The sequence below is a fragment of the Canis lupus genome, chromosome 4 (genome assembly GCF_048164855.1).
Source record: "Canis lupus baileyi chromosome 4, mCanLup2.hap1, whole genome shotgun sequence".
In the NCBI taxonomy this organism is placed as follows: domain Eukaryota; kingdom Metazoa; phylum Chordata; class Mammalia; order Carnivora; family Canidae; genus Canis; species Canis lupus.
This window is the reverse complement of record NC_132841.1, coordinates 17917521-17940883: the sequence shown is the minus strand read 5'-3', so window position 1 is coordinate 17940883 and position 23363 is coordinate 17917521. Positions and strand designations below refer to the sequence as shown.

At 33.4% G+C, this 23363-nt stretch overlaps 1 pseudogene; it reads right to left on the bottom strand.

Moving 5' to 3' along the window:
* Positions 1-310: 310 nt before the first annotated feature.
* The window catches only part of LOC140631873 (nucleoside diphosphate kinase A pseudogene), a 70749-nt pseudogene continuing 47696 nt past the window's right edge, over positions 311-23363 (bottom strand).

The window sequence follows — 23363 nt, the reverse complement described above, 5'->3', positions numbered from 1 at the left end:
CTTTTGTTTGTTTCCCTTCAGATAGAGAGATTGTTGGTCCAAGCAATGGAACATACTTTGCAAAAATTCAAAAAAAAATGTATTGAGTGTAGCTTTTTTTTTTTTTTTTTTTTTAGTTTGGGTTGAAACATTTTAATCAGATAGTAGCACATAATAATACTGTACAGGGAGCACTCTCAGCCCCAAGATTTCCCCTCCAGATTACAAGAAAGTTCTTAAGTGTAACTGGATTTGCTACAGTAAATCTAGCCCCCTTCCCATGAGAAGGAAAGAGAATGGAGCTGGCAAAGTGCTGAGGTCTGCTTTCTTGTCACTCATAGATCTAGTTCTGAGCAGAGCTCTAAGTAATCCACCAGCTCTTCAGGCTGAAACCACAAGCCAATCTCCTTCTTTGCACTCTCTATGAAATCCTTGCTGTGGCTAATGTTTCCACCAACTTGGATACAAAAGAACCCATGGATGGTCTCAGGCTTAGAGTCCACAGGGTAGGAGTCACTGAGCATCACTTGGCCTGTGTTCACCCCATTCAGCCCCTCCCAGTCCCTAACAACCACAGACCCTGATTGCACCTTCTTCACCAGGTTGGCAAAGAACAGATGGCTCTTCAGATCAATGTCATGTTTTTTGAGAAGGTCTTTAGAAGCCTAAATTAACTTTGTAGCAATGAGGTAGAATCCCTTGTGCTTAAAAGGCTTGGTGATCTCTCCCATGAGGCTGTGCTGGACCTCATCAGGCTTGATGGCAATGAAAGTGCGTGCCTTCACTGTTGGCCATGGTTCTCCTCCAGCTGCTCCAGTGGCAACTCTATGTGTGGCACCAACACAAGAAGTACTAAATATTAGCTTTTGATGTCACATTCACTTCTCACGTCTTCTAATGGGCATCAAAGTAGCTGAAAAAATGCAAGATCTAAAGTGGCCATGTAGTTAAGGCCAAAGGTCACAGCTTTGATCTGCCTGGGCATCCTACTTTGAGAAATGTTGGATGGAACTTGGATGGCCCAGCTGATGCCCAAATAGTTAGTGATGATAAATGCCCCTTTTGTAATCCACTCCTCCCAGGAAAGTATGTTTGATCCCTAGGAAAGGGAATACTGTGAGAGTGGATCCTTGGATACACAAAAAATAACTCTATTAACTTAGATTAAATTACTTTCTTCTGGTGGAGTAAAGGCTTAAACTCCAAATTAATTTCAGTTAATCAAAATTTTTTTTTTAAAATAGTGAATATTTCTAAAAAGCTGAGGTTTTGCTTAGGAAAATTTATGCCTAATAAAGATACTTGATGCATAGAAAATTGGTTTGTTACACTTTTCATTTTTATAAACAAAGCCTGATAGTAATTTTCTCTTCATGTTTCCTTAGGTTGCTTTGAAGATTAATAAGAAAAACAAAATTCTAAGTGTTTGGACTAGTTAATGACTTCTACTTAATCCACACGGTGGCATTCGTAGGGAGGATATGACTTTTGTATGTTTTTGTTATAGGTTTTGCCATAATAAAATTGAGGGTGAGGAGTGTAATGTAGCTAGTTTCTCCAAAACTCTTGTGCTGAGGTATTTTTTGAGCTTCTCCTGTCCCTGATTATTAAATGGGCATGCTGTCACGCCCAAACCCCGTGGCATTTTTGTAATCAGTTTTTGACTCAGGGGCTTCAGTATTTATCTGTTTGTTTACAAAATTAATAGATCTTAAAATGATACTGGCATCAGTTAGAAATAATTCTATTATTCTATTGTTTTTTTCCGGGTTCTAAATGCACTAAATGTGAAATACATTTATAAGGTATTTTCTGATTAAAAAATACTGAAAGAGCTAGCAGTGACTGGTTTATTCTTCTCCCAAGCACTAGTTGACATAAGCATGGAAACACTAAAAATAATATGAGATCTCAATGGATTTTGAATAGAAAGAAGTATAGTTTGTCTCTAGAACACAAGAAGGCTGGAGTGACTAGAGTAAACTGAGAGAAATGGAGAATTAGGTCCAAAAATGGGGCCAGGGTGAGGTGACCACATCCCACGAACATGTGTAATCCATGAATAGTTTAAAAGCTGCTAAACTGAGAGATGTGATTGATTTATTCAAGGCTCACACTGACTGCTGGGTGGAGAATTGACAATGGAGGGCAGTGAATAAGCCAATGAGGATGCCATGACAATGGTCCAAGAAATTGATGATGCTACTAAATTTGTAGTGGTGAATAGTCTGAAAATCTAGAATCTTCTAGAAGAAGAATTGCAATTTATATTACCAATATGTTAAAAAACATAGTATTGTTACAAAAATTGATACATGAGATGATGATTTCGAAATGAATGGTGCAAGAATTGATTGAGCAGATAGTGGAAAAGAATGACACCCCAGAAATTGACCATTGTATATAAAATATATATGTACAAGTTTTCAAATACCCAAATTAAACAGAATAATAGTCAAATATTGCTCTAAGTTTATGAAATAATATAGAAAAAATGAAATCCTCATATCTAAACTTATAATTCAAAAAATATAAAGAAAAGAAAAAAGTGTGCATAGAATTTTGTGGAGGAAGATATTTCCTCAACATATTAAAATTCTTTTAAAGCCATAGATTTTTAAAGACTATAAAAACACTTTAGGTCAAAAATAAAATTAAATGATGTATGTGTAATAGCAAAACACAGACATTTATGACAAAGACTCAGTATTGTTTTTTATAGAAAATTATATTACCAAACACTAATGCAATTGCTAACCCATCTATAGAAAAAAGTCAAAGATCATCAAAAGATAGGAAAGCCATTTATTAATAAAAATATAAAACCTAAAATCATTGTTTATTACACATACACAGATAAAAAACAGCAATATTATATGATCATGCTTTGTCAAATTTCCAAAATGCTTGTTCTCTCATAAAACGTTAGTAAGAATATCATTGATACAGCACCTTTTGAGACCAATTAGAATATTTTAGAATTGTTTCTATTTTTTAATGTGATCAAATTTCTATAAATTATAAAATAATTCTTTTAGATTTTTTTAAATAAATATTTTTTAAATAAATAAAAATTTATTTTTATAATTTCTAGACATTTTTATATATATAAAACAAAGGATATTTAAGGATGCCTCCAAAACAATTTTATTTTGAGACTTTAGAAATAATTAAGCTGTTTAAATAAAGTATGGAAGGACAGTATAAAATATTATGTAGTCATTAATATGTATATTTTCAAAAGTTATAATGACACAGATTACTTCCCCAAATACAATGTTACATGAACTGCAGCATATAATATGATTGCAACCACATTAAAATCATGCATGTGTTTGGATAAGGCATGTGGAGAGTCTTGTAGTTGTAACATTAAGAACATTTGCTCTGCCTCAAATTACCAAGGTCTGGATCCCAGTTCTGAAATGTGCCAGCTGTGTAACCTCGGGTAATTCACTCCCTGTGACTTTGGCTGGGTTAATATGTATCTAAGTTTGCCTTTATATAAAATAGAATAGGGATCCCTGGGTGGCGCAGCGGTTTGGCGCCTGCCTTTGGCCCAGGGCGCGATCCTGGAGACCCGGGATCGGATCCCACATTGGGCTCCCGGTGCATGGAGCCTGCTTCTCCCTCTGCCTGTGTCTCTGCCTCTCTCTCTCTCTCTGTGACTATCATAAATAAAAAAATAAAATAGAAAACAAATTAAAATAAAATAAAATAGGATAATAGTAATACATGGCACTTTGTGAAAATTTATTTCATGACATTGTGAGGTAATGTTCAAGAAAAGAGAGCCAATAGCAATGTTTTACATTTTATACATAATTTTCTTTTTATATATAAGAAACATTTCTGTTTCCACCAAATAAGTTAGAAAAATGAATATTTAGGGGATCCCTGGGTGGCGCAGCGGTTTGGCGCCTGCCTTTGGCCCAGGGGCGATCCTGGAGACCTGGGATCAAATCCCACATCGGGCTCCCGGTGCATGGAGCCTGCTTCTCCCTCTGCCTGTGTCTCTGCCTCTCTCTCTGTGTGACTATCATAAATAAAGAAAAATGAATATTTACTGTACTTTGGAAAACTTTTCTACCCACCATTCATCATATGCCTTGCAATTGCTCCCTAGGAGCAATTGCTCTCCTTAAATTTATGTTGAGCGCTCTTTTGAGTTATATTGTTTAGTACTGTCTGCTTTTGAACTTTATGTATTTGTGAACATATCATAAGGTTTCAAACTTAACTTGCTTCCTTTTCTTAATATTACACTTTTAGGATTCACCCCAGTTGACACATATGGCTTGGTGATTCATTTTCACTGTGCATACGATTCACTGAATGAATGTATGAATATTCATTTACTCAATCTAATACCGATAACATTTAGGTTGTTTCCACTTTTTTAGATAATACAAAAAAATGCTGCCATGAATATCCTCGTGCATGTCTTCAATGCACCTATGCTGGAGTGTCTATAGGTATCTACCTAGAATTGAAATTGCTGGGTTGACCACACCCCCGCCCCCCCACACACACACACTAAAGGAATGCTACAAAACAATCCCAGATTCCTTACAGATATTCAAAACAGAGACAGTTTTGCAGAGATGGAACTCTGTCGGTAGTGCTGAGAGCTTAAAATTAACACATCCCCACTAGACAATGGTATATTTTTACAGGGATTTTTGTAGAACCCAAGTGTTTGATCAGGCTGACACATTTCATGATGTTACTGATGTGACAATATCTCTTCTCATGGGTACTATTTCCTACCCATATCCATGTTGTAGGCATGAAATAAAGGATAGTATTTCTCAAAAGCAAATCTTTTAGGATAGCTCTCTTCTTTGTTTAAACATAACATCATCAATTCATTATCAGCATTATTGTTGATGATGTATACTCCATTAGTTTATAAAACCTAACCAACTATCAATAGCTCAACCACCATCAGCATTTCCTTGACTGCTTTATGGTATGGATGGAGTGTGCTGTGTATTAATTCCAGTTTTGTTTTAATGATACTGAGAGACGTGCTCGGGCTTTTACATTACTGCAGCAATGCAGCTGGAAAAATTAAAACAATTTTACCTTGAACCAAGGTAAACAAATCATTCTCACACCCCGTTTTCAGCTTTCATTCCTTCAAACAAATGTAGGACAGCAGTCTTTCTTCATGATAGATTAGAACATTAATTATTCTCTGGATAAAAAAAATAAGGAATAAAAAATAAAGTGGGCAAGGTTATTTTTAACTCAATTTGAACATAGATAATGAACAGGAGAGAAACAATGTTTCTGCTCATAACTGATTTTTTATTATGATTTCTTTTGATGGGAAATGAGCAATACTTTAGTTTCTCTCATTCTCTGAATGGCTTCCACCTATTCTTAAGCTAAGAGAAAAATCTGTGAAGCTTCCTAAAAATTACTTTCTTTGGACATATGTTTTGTAAAAAGAAGAAAAAAATCACATAAAAACAATTACACCTAAAAATAGCAATGCTATGTTGGTGTATCTGAATTATAGCCAGGAGAAAATTTTAGCAGAAGAACAGATGAGAACAATAGACAACATTCCAGACTCTATAAAAGAGATAGAGGAATATTCCTAATTGTAAACTGTAAAAATGTTTATATGAATTTACAAATCTTTTCTCAAAATAATACTTCTGAAATAAGTCTAGATTTGTCTTAAACATGTAGGAGGACAAACTCAAGTCATTCCCTCATTTACCAGAGGGACTTGACCCATGACTTGGAGTGAACGAAAGCACTCTAAGGACACCCTGGATGAGAAAGCAGAAGGGATAACAGATGATAATTGTGTTAACTAAATAATATAAATAAAACAAGACAATATAGTCTTTCTATATTAAAAATAAACCTGTCGGGACGCCTGGGTGGCTCAGCAGTTGAGCGTTTGCCTTTGGCTCAGGGCGTGATTCCGGATTCTGGGGATCAAGTCCCACATCAAGGCTCCCTGCATGGAGCCTGCTTCTCCCTCTGCCTGTGTCTCTGCCTCTCTCCCTGTGTCTCTCATGAATGAATAAATAAAATCTTAAAATAAAATAAAAAATAAAAGTAAACCTGTCTGAATGTAACAGAAAATCTAAATAATGATCTTATCATTTTAATTTTAATTTTAATTTTTCTCATGTAACAAGAACTGAAAAGTATTTAATCTGTGGCTGATATGGTGATTTGAGAATGTGGTCAGTGACATGTTTCTTCAAAACTTCTGCTCAGTCATCTTCGGATTGTGGTTTGTATTTTCTGCCTTATCCCTTCGTGGTCACATAATAGTTGCTTTACCACCACCAGCTCATCTTCATTTTAGGTAGGAATAAGTGAAAGGACATGACAATGAAAGCCTCTTCTCTTATAAAGAACTTTCCTCAGAGACTCTTCCAAAGACTGGCATTTTCATCTTACTTTTCAAAAGATTATATCACAACATTCTTGTTCCCATCTTTTGAAAGAAGTACTATCATAATCATTAAACAAGATATACTGAAAATTGTTATTAAGTCATGTTGGTAAACAAGTATTTTTAAGAGTAAAAAAATAAAACCAAATTCCTAGAAACAGAGAGTAGAAGGGTAGTTGTCAGGACTGGGGTTCGAGGAAATGGGGAGATGTTGGTCAAAGAGTAAAACTTTTAGTTGTAAGATGGATAAATTTTAGGCATCTAATACACAGTATGGTGACAATAATTAAATAATACTATATTGTATACTTAAAAGTTGCTACAGAGTAAATCTTAAATATCTCACCATTAAAAAAGATTATTTTGTGAGGTGATGCAAGGTGTCAGCTAATGCTACAGCTGTAATCATTTCACAATATTTAAGTGCATCAATCCAACATATTGTACACCTTAACTTTATACAATTTTACATGTCAAATATATCTCAAAATGCTGGAAAAAAGGAAAATACTCAAAAAAATCAGAATAGTTGTGATGGTTAATTCTATTTGTCAACTTAGTAGGTGTTTTTTGGATGACATAATGTTTCAATTAGTGGACTTTGGATAAAGCAGATTGTTCTATGTAGATGGGACTCATCTGAAGTCTTGCATGGAACAGAAAAGCCAACCTCCCAAGTGTGAGGAATTCTCCAGAAAACAGCCAATTGGCTTCATCTGTTCCTTGGTTCTCTTGGAACTCCAGGCTGCCAGCTCACATTGCATATTTGTACTTGTCAACCTGTATAATCACGTGATCCAATTCCTTGTGATAAGTCTCCTGTTTAGGCACAATTTCTATTGTTTCTGTTTCTCTGGAGAACCTGAAGTAATATCATAGTAATATGTATTTTCCCACCCATGGAGCTTTAGCTCCCTCTCCAAGCTCTTCCATTTCTATGATAATATATATTTTTTTGTCCTTCTTTAGTATTTTATAGTCTTCTTCATATAGAGTTTCAGCTTTTCTTAAGTTTACTCATAATTACTTTAAAATGTCCTGTTTTCCATCCATCATAACTGCTGATTATTGTTTCTAATCATGAAGGTTGTTATTTTCAGTATATTAACTTTATCTAGCCACTTCACAAAATTATCTTACTTTTTGTACTGCTATTTTTTACATATAATTATTTTTTTTGGAATTTTAGGCACACAAACATATCATTGAAAACATAATTTTATCTCAACTTCTAAAAGTGTTTATACATTATATTGCTTACTCTTTCTTAATTGCTTGCTTTAATACCTTCAATAAAACATTATCCTTGTTTGTTCTTGACATTAATAGAAATATTTCTCAAGTGTGATATAATATTTTATTTCTATTTATTTATTTTTTTTAGATTTTTTTTTAAATTTATGTATTCATGAGAGACACAGAGAAAGAGAGAGAGAGAGGCAGAGACACAGGCAGAGGGAGAAGCAGGCTCCATGCAGGGAGCCTGATGTGGGACTCGATCCCGGGACTCCAGGATCACACCCTGGGCTGAAGGCAGGCACTAAACTGCTGAGCCACCCAGGGATCCCTTAATATAATATTTTAAAATAACAAATAAAATGGTAAGCTTCTGTAGTTTTAAGTCATGTTTGTCTTCATATTTTTACCCTGAAAAAATCAGTACTGTGCCTACAAACATAATGGGTATATAATAAGTACAAAAATATAATTGTTAGTTAAATAAAAGTTAAAACCATGAGATCAATTTAGCAACCCCTTTCTACCATCATTCTTTATAATTGCATCAATATCCTCAAGGTATCTGACTGCCAGCTATCTTGCTTCAAAGTGGAAAGAATTTCCTCTATTTAGTGTTGTAGTTTTATAGAGGAAGTCTCAAAAGAGTACTTTTGTGCTCTATGATCAGAGTATTTCCAATTAAATCATTCTGTGATCATGCTATTTCTTAAATATTTGTCCAATGACTGGTGGAGGTATAGATTTTTCAATATACTGCTACTATTCTTAGAATCACAAATTCCATCTTCTTCAACAACCAGTTATCCTAACTGGCCATATTGACATGTCTGATTGTTTCTCCCTAAAGAACACATTCTTTCATCAGAGGCTCCAAACCCTTCATTGCAAGGAAGTTACTAGTGGATGTACTACTATATATTTTTCATACTTTTATATACTAAATTGTATCCCTCCAAAACTCATATGTTGAAGTCCTAATCTCCAGTGTGATAGTATAGGATGTGGGGCCTTTGAGAAGTAATTAGATTTAGATGAGGTTATGAGGGTGGAGCCTTATAACAAGAGGAAGGAAAAAATACCAGAACTTCCTATCTCCACCATGGGAAGATACAGGAGAAGGTGGCCATCAGCAATCCACAATCTAGAGTGAGCCTTCACCAAGAATTGAATCTACTGGTATCTAGATGTAGAACTTCCCAGGCTGGAAATATGAGAAAAAATTGTGTATTGTTTAAGCCAATCAGTCTATGGTATTTTGATAACAGCAGCCTAAATTGACTACGACAAATATATTCTCAGATTTTTCTGAAACCAAAGGTGAATTTAGGCTAAGAAATCTTGCTAAAATACATACAATATTTCATTTGTTATATTGTTGTTACGCAGATGGCAGACAGAGGTTCAGGGATTAAGTAAACTCTGCAAAAATCAATCACATAGCTAAAAAGTGTTAGAGCTATGATTCATACCCAGATCTGTCTGAATACAAAGCACTTGTAATTTCTAAGAGTACACTACATTTTTTAATAAAAAATGGAATATAGCCAGAGAGATAAGTAATGTTGAAATTAAACTGTTTAAAATTATTAATGATGAAGCAAATTGTGCAACATTATTAATAATGAAGCAAATTGTATGTTATCATAGAAAACTAGCAATTGGCATTAAGGAGACTATTCTATCTCAAAAGAGAGACAATACTTTAAGAAATATTTTGGGAGGGGGGCCTGGGTGGCTCAGTCAATCGAGTATCTGACTCTTGGTTTCGACTTCAGGTCATGATAATCTCATAGTCATGAGATCAAGCCTCATGTCAGGTTCCTCACTCAGCAGGAATCTGCTTGTCCCTCTTCCTCTCCCTCTGTTGTTCTCTCTCTCGCTCTCTCATAAATAAATAAATAGATAGATAAATAAATAAAATCTTTTTTAAAAAAGGAGAAATATTTTGAGAAATTTCAAATACATATAAATAGAAGGAGAATACGCTAGAATCCTTCATCTCAATGGACACATCATCCAGTTTCAATAATTATTATCCCATGGCCAAGAATGCCTCATCTCTACTTCTTTACCATCCCTTCTACTCCCTGGCAGGGTATTATGTTTAAGTAGACCCTAGGCTTCCATTTCATTTCAACCATGAAGGGTTCAACATTATCTTTTAAAAGATTAGACTTTAACAAAAACATAAAGATGATACTATAATCATATCTTTAAAAAAATAAACTGAACAATCATTGCTAACCCCAGTAATCAGTGAGGATTCAAGTTTCCCTGGCTTTCTAAAAAGTGGGTTGTCTGAATCAGGATCTAGACAAGATATTATCATTTTATTTAAGTATTTTTTAATCTCATTTTTTACTCCTCACCTTTTTGTTTTCCATGTGCTGTTTTTCTGTTGTCATTAAAGAAACTTGTTGCGTGAGGGGATGGGGTAACTATGTGATGGGCATTAAGGAGGGCATGTGATGTAATGAGCACTGGGTGTTATATGCAACTGCTGAATCACTGAACGATGACCTATGAAACTAATAATACACCTTATGTTAATTAATTGAATTTAAATTAAAAAATGAAAAAAACATGTTGCTATATTATTTTGCTAAAATCATGATATATTAATTCAATCACTTTTCTTAATTTATTATGTGAAATTTCCCTGTTAAAAAAAAATTTCTCCCTTAACTATTTGAATATTCTGAGGTAAGAGTTCATGCAACACAGATAGGAAAAAAAAATGGACTTATCCTCCCCTAATTACAGTTTTCCAGAAAATTAACAAATGAGTGTATTTTTGCCTATGAACTATTATTAACTATATAGATTTGAATGTATTTGATATGATTCAGTCTAAGATTATTGTTTTCATTACTTCCCAAATACTCTTATTTTTGGCCAGTAGTAATCTCTTTACTTTTTTCCTGGATCCTTTTGAACTAACCTCAGTAGATTTTGATAACTATCTTGCATTATGATTCACCATGTCCCAGGCTTACCTTGCATGTTCCCTCCATTCTTGGAATTAGCCATTTTTTCAAAGATCCTTGTATTTTGGGGGGAAGTAGCATTCAGATACCACCGTCTGGTTTATGGGTATTCTTTGCTTCTGTTTGTGGGTTTTTGAGAAAATATATTCTAAATTCATATTTATATCTCTAGATTAAATTTAGGAGTATAAGGTTTTATATTTAATGTGTTTGTTTTGGTTACACTTATTTTCTCTAATGATGATAGTGGTGCACTCACTCACTAAATTTATGTTAAATAATACTAAAACAATTTATGATTTTAAATAAATTGAATATTTAAAATTTGCTTATGTAAGAGGACATTAATATAGTGAAAGATAAAATTTATGTAAGAAGACATTAATGTAGTGAAAGATAAAGATTAAATGAAATGCCATTAAAATCTCAGCAGCAGTATGTATGTGTGTGTGTGTGTGTGTGCACATGTGCAAGTGTAATAATTAAAACATTTCTTTGGAAGTGCAAATGGCTTAAAAAAGCCAAGTAAATGTTTAAGAAAAAAATACTTTTTTTTTCAGTTGTTTGTCCCTATAATAGCTCCTAGTAAGTGTACAAACTATTACATTTTAAAATTATTTGAAATACTATTTTCTGTGGCTATCTACCATCTTGATACACAGAATAATCTATTCATTTTTGGTTTTAATTTTAAAAATCAATTAAATTTATGACATATATATCTTAATTTTTATATCTGTACTTGACTTTTTAAATTTTTTAAATTTTATTTATTCATGAGAGAGAGAGAGAAAGAGAGAGGCAGAGACACAGGCAGAGGGAGAAGCAGGCTTCAAGTAGGGAGCCTGATGTGGAGGACTCGATTCCGAGTCTCCAGGATCACCCCCTGGGCCAAAGGCAGGTGGTAAACTGCTGAGCCACCCGGGCTGCCCTGTATTTGACATTTTTTTTTAAGACTGTTTATTTGAGATAGAGAAAGAGCAAGAGAGAGAGCATGAGCTGGGAGACAGAGGGAGAGGGAGAAGCAGGATCCCCACTAAGCACGGAGCCCCATTGCAGGACTCTATCCCAGGACCCTGGGACCAGAACCCTGGGATCATGACCTGAGCCAAAGGCAGAGGCATAATCGACTGAATCACCCAGGTGCCCCTGAATTTGACTTTGAAATCATAAGTATTCTGTATAGTTTTATCTATGCATACATATAAGTACTTACAAGTTACAAAGTCAAATTCACAAATTAAGGTATATTTAGAGAAAATAGGCTATTTCTGGCTTCTACTCCCTATTTTTTTCCTTTCTTATGCAAGTTAATATTTTAAATTTTTATTATTTCTTATATTTTAAAATATAAGCTATAGTAACACATGATAAATAATTTTTCTATATATAAATATATATTTTTTTAATCTCACAGCATATCTTGGAGAATACTCCATAGAAGTTGGATAGCAGTGTATTCAGACTGTTCCTTATTGGTGAACACTTAGGCTGTTTTTGGTCTTTTGCTAGCACAGGGAAAGCTACAGTGAAAGGCCTTCTGCAAAAATCTTTTCCATATTTTTGTGAGTATATCTATGGGAAAGATATCCTGCTTGTGAGATCACTGTATCAAAGCTTAAATGTATAGGTAATTTTACTAGGTGTTCCTAAATTTACATCCATAGGTCTTATGTGATTTTGTAATTCTCAAGCAATCTGCTAGAGTGTCTATTCTCCATAGCAACATAAATATGTTTTCAAATGTGGGGACTTCTGCCAATGTGATAGATGAGAAACTATATCTCAGCATAGTTTAATTTGAAATTCTTTTCTTTTTAAGGAAAGTTGAACATCTTTTATGTGATCAAGAGCTATTTCACATATTTATCTGTGACCACTCTGATTACATCTATATAAGATTTATATCTATAGGAAGTAGATGACAGGAAGTGATGAATGGAAAAGTGGATAGACAGAAAGGGATTAAACACTAAAAACAATTATTTTTTTCTAGTTCTTATTTACTTTGCTTATGATGCCCCGGTCTGCAATGCTTGCTTGCTTTCCTTCTTTCTTTCTTTTCTTTTCTTTTCTTTTTTTTTTCTTTTCTTTTCTTTTCTTTTCTTTTCTTTTCTTTTCTTTCTTTTCTTTCTTTTCTTTTCTTTTCTTTCTTTTCTTTTCTTTCTTTTTTCTTTTCTTTTCTTCTTTTCTTTTCTTTTCTTTTCTTTTCTTTTCTTTTCTTTCTTTTCTTTTCTTTTCTTTTCCTTTCCTTTCCTTTTCTTCTTTCTTTCTTTCTTTCTTTCTTTCTTTCTTTCTTTCTTTCTTTCTTTTTCTTCTTTCTTTTTCTTCTTCTTCTTCTTCTTCTTCTTCTTCTTCTTCTTCTTCTTCTTCTTCTTCTTTTAGGTTTATTTATTTAAAGGGTAGAGGGAGAAGGAGAGAGAAACTCAGGTAGACTCCGTGCTGAGCACAGGCCAACCTCGAGGTTTGATCTCACCACCCTCAGATTACCACCTGAGCTGAAACTAAGATTCAGAGGCTTAACTGACTGTACCACCCAGACACCCTTACAAGGGAGCAGTGTTTTTGTTTTGTTTTTGTTTTTGTTTTTTTACAGTTTCATGAAGTTCAAATTACCAATTCTCTTTCTTTATATAAATTTTAAATCATAGTTATAAAATTTTTCTTATGTCAGTTATATAACATTTAATCTACATTTTTCTCTAGTATTTGCATGGATACAATTTATACCTAGCAAATTACACAGTATTTTTTTTTTCAAATCACACACTATTTTAAGTATAAAAACTGATGAATTTTGACAAATGTAAATGTTTAACCACCACTCCACTTGATATTTATAACCTTTGCATCGTTCCAGAAAGCTGCATTGCACCACTTTACACTCAATCTCAATCATTCTCCACAGACCACATTTTATCTCGAATGATGTTTTTGATATGCAACAATGTTGAAATATCTGGCATTCTTTCAATATATTGCTGATGATGAACATTTCTATTCCCAGCTAATGGTTGTGGTAAATAAAACATCAGTGAAATTCATGTAAAATATTTGTATGGAAACTATTTCTCTCTCTTGGGAAAACACTAGAAGTGAAATTGGTAGGTCACATGATAAATCACAATCTGCCAAACATCATTTCCAAAGTGTTTGTACCATTTTACAGTCTAAACGCTAATTCATGAGAGTCTCATTTGTTGCACAACTGCACCAAGACTTGGTATTGTTAATCTTCTTAAATTTAGCCAATCCAATAGGTTTTCCAGTGACAATCAATGACAATGCAATGTATCAAATTTGCATTATGTTAAGCTTCCCTCTTAGAGCTTATTGGATATTCATAAGTCTTTATTGAAATGTCTTTTCTAGTATTTTTCATACATCTGAAAGCTTGCTGATTTTATTATTAAATTATTATTTATATGTTATGTTTAAAACTCTTTTATTTGATATATGAACTATGAATGTATTTTCCCAGTCTATGGTTTACTTTTTTTCCTCTTTATAGTATTTTTTGAGTATAAAAGATATAAATTTTAATGTAATTTGCTTTTCTCTAGGTCTACAATTTATTCTAAGTTTTTTGTTTTGTTTAGTTTTGGTTTTTGGTTTTCTAGTATGGCGTCAGGCGGGGATCAAGATTAGTTTTTTTCATAGATATATATCCAGTTGTTCAGCATTATTTATTGAAAACACAAAGCATCAAACATTTATTTACATTTGTGCCTTTGTTGAAGATTAAATGTCTATGTATGTATGAGTCTATTTGACTCTTCAGTCTGCTCTTTTGATCACATATTTTAATTACTTTAAGTCTTGAAGCCATACAGTTTATGGTCTCCATCTTTGCTCTTCACTATTATGTCCTTTGCATTTCCAAATACATTTTGTACTTACCATGTGAATTTTCAGATATAAGCAAGTGCATGCACACAAATACACACATGCAAATCCACATCCTTACAAAGCCTCTGGGATTTTGATGGCACTTTCTTTGTATCCATATTGAGGCAATTTCTTTGCATCCTTACTGGGGAGAATGTATGTCTCAAATACTTGCATATTCTAATTAATGAACATATTATGCATTTCTATTTTATTTAGATCTTCAAATTCTTTTAGTAATATTTTATATTTCTTAATGTAGGAATTCTGAATATTCTTCATTTAATGTGTTCCTAAGTATCTAATGTTAAATATGTTTAAATAATTGTATTTTATTTCCATTTTCATTCTGGTATACAGAAATATCATTTAATTTTGTAAATTAATCTTATATCTTAAGGGTTTCCTTAATTTACTTATTGTTCCATCAACTAAATCAATGAATTTCATCCCTAAGGAAACCATCTCCTACACTGTTATAACACTCAAGAGCAGAAAAGATCCAGAGAGGAGTGTTTGAATTAAATGAAACAAATATTTAGGGAAATTTATTTTTTTTTTCTTATTTGAGTATAGTTGAAACATGAGTATATTATTTTCAGGTATACAATATATGATTTAACCTTTCTATACATTATGTTATGCCCAACATAAGTGTAGCTGCTGTCACCATACAGCATAATTACAATATCATTGGTCATTTCCTTATGCTGTGTCCTTTATTCTCGTGTGTTATTTATTTCATAACTGGAAATCCTAGAAAAGAACACAGGCAATAAAATCTCTGACATTGGCCATTGCAACATTTTCCTAGATATGTGTCCTAAGGCAAGAGAAACAAAATTAAAAATTAACTATTGGGACTACATCAAAATAAAAATCTTCTGTACAGTGAAGGAAAACCATCAGCAAAACAAAAGGGCAACTTGCTGAATGGGACAATATATTTGCAAATGATATATCTGACAAGGCATTAATATCCAAAATATATAAAGAACTTACACAATTCAACACACACAAACAAAAATATGGCTAAAAAATAAGCAGAGAGCCTGATAGATTTTTTTCCAAAGAAGACATACAGATAGCCAATAGACACAGGAAAAGATGCTTAATATCATTAATCATGAGGAAATGCAAATCAAAGCCACAATGAGATATCACCTTATACATGCCAATGTAGTTAAAATTAGTAGGACAAGAAATAACAAGTGTTGGTGAGGATGTGGAGAAAAAGGCACCATTATGCACCTTTGAAAGGAATGTAAACTGATACAGCCACTGTGAAAAACAGTAAGGAACTTCATAAAGTAATTATTTCCATATAATATTCAGGTAAGTAATAAGATATCTATATTTAGGTAAGTAATAAGATATCTATATTTTTCAAAGAGGGAAATTGATTGAAAAAATTGATAAACATGAAGTAAAAGAAACATTTAACACTGTATAACATGTATATATTTTACTTATCAGTTTAGTGTTACACTGCATATTTTGGACCTAGTCTAATGTATCATTTTATTTTTTAAATATGTTTAAGTAGCTCAAAAGTCTAACCACTTTTAAAGAATATACATTCTACTACATACCATTCATTGTAAAACAGAAATATTTATCTGATAACTTCTTTTTTTAAAAAAAAATTCATTGCATTTTGGTAAGAACACTTACATGAGATCTGTCCTCTTAACACATTTTTAAATGTGCAATAAGTACTACTGACTGTAGATATAATACTGTACAGATCTCTAGAGCTTATGTATCTTCCTATACCTGAAACTTTATATCCTTTGATTAGCCATCTCCATTTCCCCCTTTGCCAACCCATGGTAACCATCATCCCATTCTTTGATTCTATGAATTTGCCTATTTTCCTATAAGGGGAATTATGAATTATTTTTCTTTCTGTAAGTGGCTTATTTCACCTAGCATAATGTTTTCAAGATGCATCCTTGCCGTCACAAATGGTAGGTTACCTTTTTTTTTTCCTTTTTGGCTGAATAATATTCTATTCTATGTATATACTATAAGTTTTTTTTTAAGATTTTATTTATTTATTTGGAAACAGTGAGCAAGAGAGAGACAGCATGAGCAGGGTGAGGGGCAGAGAGAGAGGGAGAAGCATGCTCCCTGGTGAGCAGGAAGTTTGATGTGGGGCGTGATCCCAGGACTCTTTGAATCATGACCCAAACTAAAGACAGACTCTTAACTGACTGAGCCACCCAAGTGCCACTATATTTTCTTTATCCATTCAGTCATGGTTGTTTTCATATCTTGGCTATTGTGAATAGTGCTACAATGAACATGGAGTGCTACTATCTCTTAAAATTGTTTGAATAAATACCCAGAAGTATGATTGCTGAATCATAAGGTAGTTCTATTTCTCTACATTCTAGTGTACATTTACTGTCTTTGGGTTGGTTTGGTTTGTTTTTTTTAATAGTAGCCATCTTAACAAGGTGAGGTGATATCTTTGTGGTTTTGATTTCCATTTTCTTGATGATTAGTGATCTTGAGCAAATGTTCATGTACCTGTTAGTCTTCTTTGGAGAAATACCTATTAAAATCCCTTGCTCATTTGAAAATCAGTTATTAGGTTTATCTGGTAAATCATCTTTATTTTTATACGTTGTTTTTCATCTTTGCATATATATTTTGCATAAAGCAATCATGTGCATTGTTGTTTTTGTTTATCATTAAGATTCTTCCCAGTTCTCTTTCATGGATTTTTACTCTCTAGAGAGAAATTGATCCCTTTTTAACCTTAGTCTTTTAGTAAATGCATAAACTTTATAAACCCTGGGTAAAGCATTGAAAAGCTGCCTAAGGGATCACTGGGAATGTAGGTAGGAGTTTTGAATTCTCTTAATGCTAAGATTTTCTGTACTTTATCACCATGCACTGTGATTTTTTCTACAAGAAAATAAGATAGTTTTAAAACATTTTGAAAAAATTACCAACGAACTCCGTTTTAAAAGCATTCAAAGTATTCTGAATTCTTCAGCAAGTCACCCGGGCATCTATAAAACAAAGAATTTGGACTGAATGACAAGAGGATTCATCTGTACAATTTTATAATTGTTTAACTTCTTTCAGGAGTAGAAATTTAAAAGCTCCTCTTATCCTATTGTAATTAACAAAATAGAATAAGGTGGAGTTAGTAGACTGCCACTCTTCACAGTAGACTGCATTCACACATCACCTGGGTCAACTAGCCAAGGCTTTCTGCTGCTTTTTTTATTCTATCTCATTGGGTAAACAAATGTGAAACTACAAAATATGTTTATAATTAAAGAATCTTAGTCAATTCAAACACACACAAGTTCTAATATCTGACTTTACTCAATTTTTATGTGCTTTTAAATTATTTGGTTTCATAGATTTATTTATTTAATATTTTAAAAGACTATTTATTTATTTATTAGAGACAGAGAGAGGCAGAGGCACAGGCAGAGTGAGAAACAGGCTCCTTGAGGGGAATATGATGCAGGATTGAATCCCAGAACCCTGGGATCACACCCTAAGCCAAAGTCAGATGCTCAACCACCGAGCCAGCCAGGTGTTCCTCATAGATACATTTATGAAATAAAGATATATTAATCTTTATTTTCCCAGTTCTGGGGGTGAAATCTGCCCCTATTCTATTTTCCTTTTATTAGCACCACATATATCCTGGGCAACACTGATGATAACTTTACTCCAACTTTACCTATTTTTAATGCTCATCCAGTTAATCGTTATGTCCTAGAGTATGATCCATTTCTTATCCCTATCCAGTGAAATTTATAATAGTTATCATAGTTCAGTCAGCTCGGATCTATGTAAATTTTAATTACAAATTTCTCTAAAACAGGTTCCCATCATTTAGCAAACATATCTAATTTCTTTGCCCTAATGTAATTTTTCTCTCTACCCATATCCTGCCCGCCTGTTTTTAGTCACATTCTCTTTTATACTCAATATATTACATTGCTTTCTGACTAAAGCAGTCCACAAGGCAATACCCATTTTTACACCACCTCCTTTTTTGGGGGGCCTTCCATTAGGTAAAGATAATTTTCTCTTTTCTATGGTCTTTAACATTTTAAAAAATATTTTTATTATGTATTTATTTTAGAAAGAAAGAAAGTGAGCAGGGGGAGGGGCAGAGGGAGAGGGAGAGAATCTGAAGCAGACTCCCCGCTGAGCTCAGAGACACATGTGGGGCTCAATCCTAGGACCCTGAGATCACATTCTGAGCCAAAATCAAGAGTCAGAGGCTTAGGGCACCTGGGTGGCATAATTGGTTAAGTGTCTGACTCTTGGTTTCAGCTCAGGTCATGATTTCATGGGTCCTGGGATGGAGCCCCACATCAGGCTCTATGCTCAGTGAGGAGTCTATTTCTGATTTTCTCTCCTCTCCCTGTGCTTCCCACACCCATCTCTTGTTCAAATAAATAAATAAATAAATCTTAAAAAAAAAAAAAGAGAAGCTTGACTGAGCCACCCAGATACCCCTTTCCTATAGTCTCTGAAATTTTATTTATTTACTTGTTAATTTTTTATGTCTTTATCTGAATTTTTAATGTTGAAATATCATATTTTACATATTATAGTATATTTTGCATTATATTGCATTTATCTTTATATATTTTTTAAAAGTAATTTCCTTTTGCAAACTTATTATGATGAAAAATTGTTATTATATGGTGTAAGTCTTTTTAAAAAACTGTATTTTTCCATAAGAGACTCAACTATAGAGAACAAACTGAGAGTTGATGGAGGGATATGGGTGAGGGATGGGCTAGATGGTTGATGGATAGTAAAAACGGCATTTGTGATGATGAGCACTGGGTGTTGTATGTAAGTCATGAATCACTAAATTCTACTCCTGAAACCAATATTACACTATATGTTAATTAATGAAAATTTAAATAAAAATTTGGAACTGAAAAAAAATATTTTAAAGCAATTAAAAGTTTAGGGATTAAGTTAACAAAAGAAAAATTTATTTGAACATTTCTTGGTATAATTTCATTAATTCACATTACTTTTAATATTTAGTAAAATTCTTTTCACTGACAGGCTGCAGTGAAAAAGATATCTAGAAACATTCTATGACTTAAATGCCCCCAAACATTATAACACAGAAATGTTATTGTGAGGAGGTTTTTTTTTTTCAATTTTTAAAAGCATTATACCTTATTTATTTATTTATTTATATTGGAGTTCAATTTGCCAACATATAGCATATCACCCAGTGCTCATCTCGTCAAGTGCCCCCCCTCAGTGCCCGTCACCCAGGCACCCAACCCCCTGCCCACCTCCCCTTCCACTACTCCTTGTCCATTTCCCAGAGTTAGGAGTCTCTCATGTTCTGTCTCCCTCACTGATATTTCCCACTCATTTTCCCTCCTTTCCCCTTTATTCCCTTTCACTATTTTTTATATCCCTTCCAGGAGTGAAACCATATAATGTTTGTCCTTCTCTGATTGACTTAATTCACTCAGCATAATACCCTCCAGTTGTATCAACGTTGAAGCAAATGGTGGGTATTTGTCATTTCTGATGGCTGAGTAATATTCCATTGTATACATAGACCACATCTTCTTTATCCATTCCTCTGTCGATGGGCACTGAGGCTCCTTCCACAGTTTGGCTATTGTGGACATTGTTGCGAGGAGTTTTTAGACACAGTTAAGATGATTATACTTGTGATGTTCTCACAAGTAGTATGAAGACAACTATGTCATCTTTCCATTCTTCTTTTTTACCTTAATTCCAAACCTTCTTTAAAGGCAAAGATTTATATAACAGATATCATGAGACAACTTACAGTTTTCTTAAGAACTAACATGGATACTTGCCAATTCTCTTAAGAAACACCAACCAAGAAACCTTAATGTTTTAAATAATTAAACAAATTACTACCTATTCACTCACAAATTAAACTAAAGCTAATTTTCTTGCAAAATGTGTCCTGGCAATTCATTGAAAAATATTTTGTTAAAAACAAAAAAGAGAACGGAAAGAGGCTCACATACCAAACAGGTTTTAAAAAAACTCTTTTTTCTCCTTTTGTAGATCCCTGGTGCATTTTTGTTATATTAAAAGTTACTGTACATTCTCCTCCAGAAAAACATGTCATACTTTTTTAATTCAATATTTCCCAAATTTACCACAAACTGACCGCAAAATTACCTAAATATTGCACAGAAATACTATTTTTTTTTTTTTTTTTCAGAAAAAGCTTGGTTAAATGAAAGCTAGGGAAAAGAGGAGCTGACTTTCCTTCCAGGAAAGCTTCATGAATAACATTGTTCATATTAGATCATTTGGTAATTTGCACATTAAGATTTGAGAGTAATTTTTATCTGTCAAAACTATAGAATTCTAATATTCCATCCATCAGGAGTCAAAATACAGTCCATCCAGCCACTACCAGTTTTGTAAATAAAATTTTCTTGGAACACAGACACACATATTTCATTGTGTATTTCCTACTACAACTATAGAGATGACACACAAGTGTATAATGTGTACTAAATAGTGCTTTAGAAAATTTTGCCCACCGTACATCCTACATTTTTAACAATCGACTGGAATATGAGTTTATCATGATATTTTAAAAATTAAAACACACAACTAAAGCTGGGTTGTGTGAGTTCTGCTGGGGTGGGCCCAAATATATTTTCATGTAGGCTCAAGTTATGACCCAGAAGAAAAGTTCTGTGACCCAACATCTTCACCACTCTGAATCCCATGGCCATGATAATTTTAGAATGGGAAAATTTCAGATGCAAGTATCAGTTGTCTCCAGTGGCCATTAAACTATTCCAGCAAAGCAATAGTAAAATATCTAATTTAAATTGTAGTGGTGTTAATCTTACTAAGCAATCACATCATCCATCCTGACCTTTTCAAATACAAATGTCATTTGTGTGTTTGTAGATCATGACAAATGAGATATAACATTAGCTATATCACTTATGCATCTTGGTATGAGATTGTTAGCCTTGTTTCAAAAGGTCATCTTGTATTTTTTTTAAAATATGACATTTGTTCTGTCTTTATGACATAAGTTTAAATAAATGTTTATTATGCCTATCTATCAAGAGGCCTGTTATGATATATCTTCTTAGCTCATCAAATCAGATGATATTTTTCTGGAAAATAAATTACACAGATTTCTAAGGGAAATGAGACAATGGATAAAAATATAAAAATAAGTTTGTAATATAAAAGTGGCCCAAAATGGCTATAAGATGTCTAGTAGGAGGCCTTTCATACATATAAACCATGCCATATACAACAGGGACAAGATTATATATGTCAGATTTTTTTTAAACAAATATTTCTGAAAGCCTTTTCTACTTTTTCACAATACAATAGTTTAACAAATTATATACAAAAGCCCTTTTATTTCTTATCATGTATCTACGTTTTTGCTACTATATATAAATCCTCTCAAAATATCATAACATCCGTTTAAGAACAATATGAATAATATAGCACTTCTTGTGACTCAAATGGAATTAATAAAAATGTTAAGTTCTTTTTCTGAGATGGGGCATTATTTGTAAAATCTTAGAGGACTCTCAAGCTGAAAGTAAACCTGGGTTCTTGACAAGGCTCTACATAGTGCTAGATCATATAAACTTCCATCCAGAGTCTCAGTTTGCTTATCTAAAATGGGATATACTATTAATCTTGTGTGCAACAGGGCTTTTAATGTAAAGATCAAAGGATACTTTCCAAGTAATTATTACTCCCTGAAAAAAAAAACAAAAAAAACAACTTTAAAGATCAAGATGGAATAGTGTGCCTACATGCTTTGTTTTCAAATAGATGACCAGGTGACTGGCAGGGCTTTCCTGCTGTTTGAAGTATAATTGATGAATAAAAATTGTGTAGATTTAAGGTGAACCCATGATGTTTTGATATACATACATAATGTGAAATGATCACCACAATCAAGTTAATCAAATGCTCATCATTTTATAAAAATTATTTTATAAAATTTATTTTGTAAAAAGTTAACTTTCTTCCTTTAGTGAAAATAATTAAGATTTATTCTCTTATTCTGAAAATTTCAAGTATATAGCACAGTATCATTAACCATAGTCATGAAGCTGTGCATTTGATCTCCAGACGTTATTCACCCTACATATCTGAATTTGTAATCTTTGACCACACCCCCAAGCCCTTGGCAACATTGTTCTCTGCTTCTATGAGTGGGATAAAGACCCGAATAAGCATTTTTCCAAGGAAGACATATAAATGGCCAGCAAGTGTATGAAAAGGTGTCCACTATCACCAGTCATCAGGGCAATTCAAATCAAAACCAAGATGAGATCTCATCTCACACCTGTTAGAATGACTATTATCAAAAAGACAAAAAATGACAAGTTCTGGTGAGACTGTGAAGAAAAAGGAACCCTTATGCACTCTCAGTGGGAATGGAGAGTAGTGCAGCCACTGTGGAAAACATTATGGAGGGTTCTCAAAAAATTAAACATAGAGCTACTATATGACACAGCAATCCCACTCTTGGGTTTGTCTTAGTTTGGGCTGCTTTAACAAAATACCACAAACTAGATAGATGACTTATAAAGGACAAACCTTTATTTCTCACAATCCTAGAAACCAGAAGTCTGAGATCAGGATGCCAGTGCGGAGGGCTCTCTTCTAGATTGAGGACTTATCATTTTATCCTTACATAAAATGGAAGGAGCTAAGGGTCTCTGTGGGGTCTCTTAAAAAGGCACTCCTCTGGGGTACCTGGATGGTTCAGTGGTTGAGCTTCTGCCTTTGGTTCAGGGTGTGATCCAGGGGTCCTGGGTCCTTGAGTCCCACATCAA